Raw genomic sequence first — 7,512 nt, 5'->3', positions numbered from 1 at the left:
GCCTTCCTCTGCAGCATGGGGCAGGGGTCACTTGCTGGAGGATTCTCTGCGCCTTGAAGTCTTTAAACTTGAGGACTCCAGTAGCTCAGACATAGGTTAGGGGTTTATTACAGGCGTGGGTGGGTGAGATTCTGTGGCCTGCGTTGTGCAGGAGGTCAGACTAGACTATCATGATGGTCCCTTCTGACCGTAAAGTCTATGAGTCAGGAAGTGCCCCGGGATCTTTCATTTCCACCTATATGCAGGCAGCAGGGGCCACCATTTAATGTCATGCCCGCGACCGGATGGCACTTCTAGCAGTGCGGTACTCGCTGAAATGCAGCGTCAGCGTTGGGTATGCAGCCACACTGCGGCGGGACTTGGCCTATGGACGGAAGAACCGTAACAGCTGAGCTATGGTAACGTGTCTGCAGGGGCCTTGGTTTATGTCCTGGCCATGAGTAACTCCAGAGCTAAAATCTGACATGGAGTCTAAAGCTAGGAATCTTCAGACCTGGAATTCCCAATGGGCTGTAACAGTAGCCATGGGAGCGAGTGGATGCTACGCCTGCCAGGTGAGGGGGATATAACCTTTTGTAACCCTGCCCCACAACTCCTGTGTGTCACATCTTTATTACATAAAAAGAACAGGAGGACTTGTGGCACCTTAGAGACTAACAAATGTATTAGAGCATCAGCTTTCGTGAGCTACAGCCCACTTCATTGGGTTTACCTCACGAAAACATATGCTCTAATACATTTGTTAGTCTCTAAGGTGCCACAAGTCCTCCTGTTCTTTTTGCGGATACAGACTAACACGGCTGCTCCTCTGAAACCTGTCTTTATTACATGGTGACTAAGGGAATCTTTGCCTCAAATGAAGCTACCCGCATCCTGCAGATTAGAAGGGAACCAGGAAGAGATCTGGAGCAGGGATACCATTTGCAGCACTTCCAAATTGTCCTGGAAGCAAGTGGCATGGCGGAGAAATCTGAGAGGGTGGAGTTCCCCACGCTTGTACCTGGGCCAGGCCCCGAATATTGGCGAGCTATGGTACGAGCACGTGGTAGCACAAAGGGAACGGCAAATGGCAACACGCAGCCATTCGAAAATTCTTGGAACACTGGGATCCATGCAAGAAGGTCAGTTGGGAAAAGTACATTTTCCTCTGGTGCCAGATGAGACCGTGGATCATTATGTTACAGGCCTGTGTATTAAAGCTAAGCCATGTGAATTGGAACAGTTCATAGATATACTGTCTACTAATTAGAGACTAAATGACATAACTGCGAGATACATAGGTCAAAGCAAGGTTGTTATGAGAATTGGATTTGACTTTGCAAAGGGCTGGATATTTTCAAGGCTGGTGAAAACTCTTTTCTCACCGTGTTAAAAAGCAGTGAAAGAACTGAAGTGCAGCGAATCAAAAATGCGTACAGACAGAATACAAAGGTAAGTAAACAGCAGAGATTTATTGTTTGCAGTGAATGTGGAAGTGATCACAAGATGACAGGAAGGTGTGCAGCCCGAGGGATGCAGTCTCAGAGACACAAGAAAGGCAACCGTTTTGCACAGGGTGTTGCTTTCAGCACAACCTGAAAAGACATATAAAAACAAAATACATTCGTGGCCAGACAGCGCTGACTATGAGCTTTGATGGATCCCTTACCGAGCAAGCTGATACAACAGGTTGGTTCGTGATGCTGGAAATAAATGAACAAAAAGTAAATGAATTCCAGAGTAGATGCGGGAGTTGAGTGCCACTTAATCGCACTTGGCAGAACAAAAACATTAGTGACCACCTAATGTTAAAATAAAACAAACACATAATGAGCCCCCAGGTCTAAGCTATCCCGATATATCAGCATAAGGACAGATTCCATTCTGTACAGTTTGAAACATTGAACTGAGAAGGACTCAATGTGTTTGCACTGAAGAGCAGTTTGCAAATGCATATATTTAAATGGGTGCCTAACCCAAACAAGATGCAAGAGAGATTCTGGGAGTGTCTGGCAAGGTATTTGAGAGGCTTCGATGCTTCAATGCATCATATTGACTTACTGCCCCAAATACCTGTTCTATGTAAAGAGACAATGTGGGGGAGGTAATATCTTTTAGTGGACCAGTTTCTGTAGATGAGAGAGAGAGCGCCAAGCTTCTGAGCTTACACAGAGCTCTTCTTCAGGACATGTTCTGTATAAAGTCCAGTTAGCACTGCCACTGAGCAATAAAGTAAAAACTGAACTTGGCCAGGCAATAAAATTAGATGCAACTGAGTGAACACACATTCCAGCTGCTTAGGTTACGCGTATGGTCACCACAATCAAACCAAGCAGGTTAAGGATTTGCATAAATTTGAATAAGGCCATCAAACATGAGAGCTACCCCATGAGAACAGCTGCAGAAGTCCTGTGTAACCACTCAGTTATTTTTCTTTTAAGTGAGCTGTTGCACATCACATCGAGTAATAATAACCCTAGCTTTTATATAGCACTTTCCACAAGTAGTGCTTGTCAAAGTGCTTGACAAAGGAGGTTATATCACTAGCCCTTGTTTTACAGATGGGGAAACTGAGGCATGGCAAGGTGAGGTGACTTGCCCTGGGTCACCCAACAGCAGAACCAGAAATAGAAGCCCCGTCTTCTGAGTTCCAGGCCAGTGCTCTAGTTTCCAGGTCATAGAGTTTGCACATTGTGGGGTTCCAGATACACAGATACCAAACTAGCTTACAGTTCGCTAGTGGCTCATTTTGGCAATTCTCTTTGATATATCAGTTTAAGGACCACAGGTCAAGCCGTCATCATGTAGAGTCCAATGGGTCAGCAGTAAAGTCAATGTAATCAGCAAAGAACACAATTGTAAGAAGTCCTTGCAATTTCAAAGAATCCATACATCCCACTGTTAGAATAATGCAATACACCACACAATGCTTTGGGTCTATAATCAAAGCTGGATGTCTCCTAAAAGATACGCTCAACTTCAACCACAAGCTGCTGGGCTAGATGCAGGAATTGCTGGGTGAGGCTTGTGTGATTCTCATTTACATTAATGCCCTTTTACATGTAAAGTGAGTGAAAATGTAATTTGCTGCTCTGGCAGTATGACAAGGGGCCTTAGTGTGAATGAGAACCAGATCCTATGAATCGAAGATCGTGAATAGAAATGGCCAAGTTTCACACAGCTCAAGTGTCAACTTGGAATATATTCTTGTGTGTGTGTGTATATATATATATGTACATACTGCCCTCAGAGACAAAGTTACATTTGCCATCTGTCACTGCTCCTATACTGCAAGCAACTAAATGGAGATTCTCCTTTAACTCTAGCCAGCCTGGGCTTTTAGGGCAGGAGGATTTGAATCCTCTCCCTATCATTGATCTGTCTTTGTGAGTGCCCCTGATATGCTCTGTAGTGACAACCATGACACCCACATTGCTGTGGATTTATTATTAAATAGATGGGTGGGTTGGGGCCAGAGTGAACACTCTCCTACTTTGACAGGTTTCAGAGTAGCAACCGTGTTAGTCTGTATCCGTAAAAGGAAAAGGAGTACTTGTGGCACCTTAAAGACTAACAAATTTATTAGAGCATAAGCTTTCGTGAGCTACAGCTTATGCTCTAATAAATTTGTTAGTCTCTAAGGTGCCACAAGTACTCCTGTTCTTTCTCCTGCTTTGGCTTCCTCAGCCAAACTTTGCAGCTGGCCACAGTCTGGCTGGACCAAAACCTCCAGATACAAAACAATAGGGAAATTCTGATCTATATGTAAATTTTGTTTCCAATGCTGCAAACAGTTACAGGTGTGCTTAACTCTGTGCATGTCAGTGGTCCCACTGAATTCAGTGCATGAAATCCTGGTCCCTTTGAAGTCAATGAGAGTTTTGCCATTTACCTTATTGGAACCAAGATTACACCCAATGGGAACTACGAATGTGTATAAAGTTAAGCATGTGCAGAAGTGTCTGCAGGATTGGGTCCTTTGCATCCTTCCTTGATACAGGAATGCACATGAATAATAATAATAATATATAAGATACAAAGTGTGTATGGGGGGGGGGAGAAATTTCTGTCAATTTCATGCACTGTTTTATGCATGTGTCTTGCAAATCAATGCATTTTCCGATTAAAAATAGAATGCTAGACGTCATGGCTCCAGCAACATGGACCAGGCTGTTGTGGTATTTATTTTTAAAGAGAACAATGTAAATGCCTGAGTTATTGTGACAGCTACTGTGTGTTGTGCTGTAGCTTCTATTCCCTTAGGCCTATCCATATTAATGAACAGTATGACAGCTTCATGTCAAGGATTATTAATAGTACTGTGAGTCTTTGCATCTCTGTAGCACCTTTCATCCAAGGATTACAAAGTTCTTTCCAAACCCGCAAAGCCTCCCAATCCCCCCCCCAGTGTGTGGTATCATTATCCCCATTTCACAGATGGAGAAACTGAGGCACACAGAGTTTGGGCTCATAAGAATGGCCATACTGGGTCAGACCAAAGGTCCATCCAGCCCAGTATCCTGTCTGCCAACAGTGGCCAGTGCCAGGTGCCCCAGAGGGAATGAACCTAACAGGTAATGATCAAGTGAACTCTCTCCTGCCAGCCATCTCCACCCTCTGGCAAACAGAGGCTAGGGACACCATTCCTTACCCATCCTGGCTAATAGCCATTAATGGACTTAACCTCCATGAAACTGTCCAGTTCTCTTTTAAACCCTGTTATAGTCCTAGCCTTCACAACCAACTCAGGCTCGACACAGGAGTAACTGGATGAAATTCTAAGGCCAGACCATTAGATCAGGTCAGACTAGATGATCTAACGGTCCCATCTGGCCTTAAAATCCATATGTTGCCTAAAATGAATCAGGAGCAGAGCTAGGCCTTGAATGCAGGAGAGCTACCTTTCCGTCCTTACCACTTAACCAACAGACCACAGAGAGCTGGTGTGCAGTTACGTACAGGTAGCAAGGGACAGTTTAGCGGGGGCTTCTAGCACTGTATTGGATTGAGGAGGTGAACTTCTTTGGGGCACAGTCTGTCACCTAGTGCAATGGGGGAACCAACCTGCTTGGCCGCTAGGTACTACAATATCAATGTTAAATCATAATTAAGGCTGCAAGTCCCATGACTTTCCGGGACCGCCGTGACTTCTGCAGCCGCTGGTGACACTGGCCCGGGGGCTGCCCAAGTAGCTCAGGCAGCCCCCAGGCCAGCCACACCAGCCGCTGCTGGGGCAGTCTCGGGCCACTGTGTCCCCCGCCACCCACCCACACACACACTCCCCAGCAACAGCAGCCGTCTTGGGCTGCGCACCGGCCTCTCCCTGCCCAGTACCAGCGGCAGTCCTGGGCCGCCCCCTGCCCCAGAGCACCATCGGTGCCCCCGGGCCCCCCCTGCAGAGCACTGAAGATTTAGTCAGGGGTATATAGTGCATGGACAAGTCACGAGCCGTGAATTTTTGTTTACTGCCCGTGACCTGTCCATGACTGTTACTAAAAATACCCGTGACTAAATCTGAGCCTTAATTATTCATACTTACTAATAAGTCAGGCCGTGAATTTTTTAAATAAAGTGGACCTGATTTTTTATTTAATTTTTTCCTGTGGATTTAGGGTGGTGAAAAGCACCAGACTGACAGCTCTTGACCTCAATGTCCTCTTTGCTTTGCTTTTTGTTTTTGTTGTTTTTTTAATTATTATAATCTGTAGCACAGGTAGAGCATGACCAGCCGCACAAGCCCTAACAGTGATCCTCTTCCAGGGGCAGCAAAGCCTCTATGTGGATTTAATTCAGTGTAAGCCACTCCTTTTTTCACTTTCAGAAGGGCTCTGTCAGAGGGCACGACCCTCCCCATCACCTCCCCTTTCCGTCAGCCCTGCTTCAGTTTCCTTCTCTGAGGTGGGTCCCCTCCCTTCCCCACACAGGTCGGTGAGGTGACTCAGCCCAAGTCATTAAACACAGTTAACCCCTTCTTCCAGAGTAATGAGTCTAAACGGACTCTTCTTCCACCCCTCTTGGGCTACTCTTTCGCCCACTGTAAGGGCTCAGCTCTCAGCACTGTATGAGGCACCTTTAAGTCTTGCCCTGCTTTATTCCAGAGCATCGACTCCCACACTGGTTTTCCTGGTGTCCCCCTTGTAGTCTACCACTCCCTGGAGGTCCTGCTTCCTGCAGGAGCAACTTCAGAGCCTTCTATAGCAGCTCAGCTGAGCCCAGCCCGCTCCCTGTAGCTACAGATTATAATCAAGTTGGGCCATTTCCAGCACAAATCCAGGTTTTCTCAAATCCAGCACAAACCTGGATTTGTGCTGGAAATGGCCCAACTTGATTATCATACACATTGTAAGGAGAGTGATCACTTTAGATAAACTATTACCAGCAGGAGAGTGGGGTGGGGGGAGAGAAAACCTTTTGTAGTGGTAAACACCCATTTTTTCATGGTTTGTGTGTATAAAAAGATCTTCTGTACTCTCCACAGTATGCATCCGATGAAGTGAGCTGTAGCTCACGAAAGCTTATGCTCAAATAAATTGGTTAGTCTCTAAGGTGCCACAAGTACTCCTTTTCTTTTTGAGAATATCCCCATTGTAGATGGGGGAACTGAGGCAAAGAGAGGCTAAGTGACTTGCTCAAGGCCACACGGGTACAGCTTGGAACAGGCTCTGCCCACATTTTTTCATACCTGTGAAAGACTTTTTCATACCATCATCACTGGTGGGGATCACACATTGGTCAATACTCCAGATATGTTACTATTTGCATCAACGCCATCTACTGTTATGCACAGAGAAAAGCCATCCGACTGCACCAAGCTGGGGCCCCATTTTGTTCCTCCTTCCATAGGGGAGCTCCTTCCATCCCTGCCTACTGGCATCATTATTTTGGGGGTGGGAGAGGTACTAGGTGTGTGTGCAGGGAGGCTGCTGTCTAGATTTTTCTTTCCACGTGGGACATTGTGTGTGTGTGGAGAGGTGTCTTTGAAATGAAACCTTAACAACTATGGTTGTTTTATGCAGAAGCTCCTCCATCACTTTCTAAAAGAGCTGTGTGTAGCCCTCTGTATCCCTGGTTATGTTTTTTATTGGTTGAACTCTCTACCCCAAGGGTGGCTGCATTTCAGTGAACCTATGTGAGGATTAGCTGTGAAATGCTTTGGTATCCTCTGAGATGAATATCTATCTAATCGAGCTATCTAGCACCCTTTATTCTTTTGATTTTCTTTATTTCATCCCTTTTCCCGTGTATTCTTGTTCACTTGTAAGTGGCTTTTTTGTGTCTGTTTTAATTGTTTAACTGTTAATGGTGTCTTGCCTGCACAAGATAGGGTGCTTAGGCAGGACAGTAATTGTTGCTAAGTAAAAACCTAAAACAAGCAGATAAATGTGGTTAACATCTGGGCTGATATCCTGGCCTCATTGAAATCAATGGGAGTTTTGCCATCAGCTTCAACGTGACCAAGATTTCACTTTTGGTTTACATACTGTGTTAAAAATAACAGTAAAAAGATTAAATCACAAAAAAAGATAATGCTAA

This window comes from Lepidochelys olivacea (genome assembly GCF_965140295.1).
Source record: "Lepidochelys olivacea isolate rLepOli2 genome assembly, chromosome: 25".
NCBI classification, from domain to species: domain Eukaryota; kingdom Metazoa; phylum Chordata; order Testudines; family Cheloniidae; genus Lepidochelys; species Lepidochelys olivacea.
Note: the sequence above shows the minus strand (reverse complement) of the source record.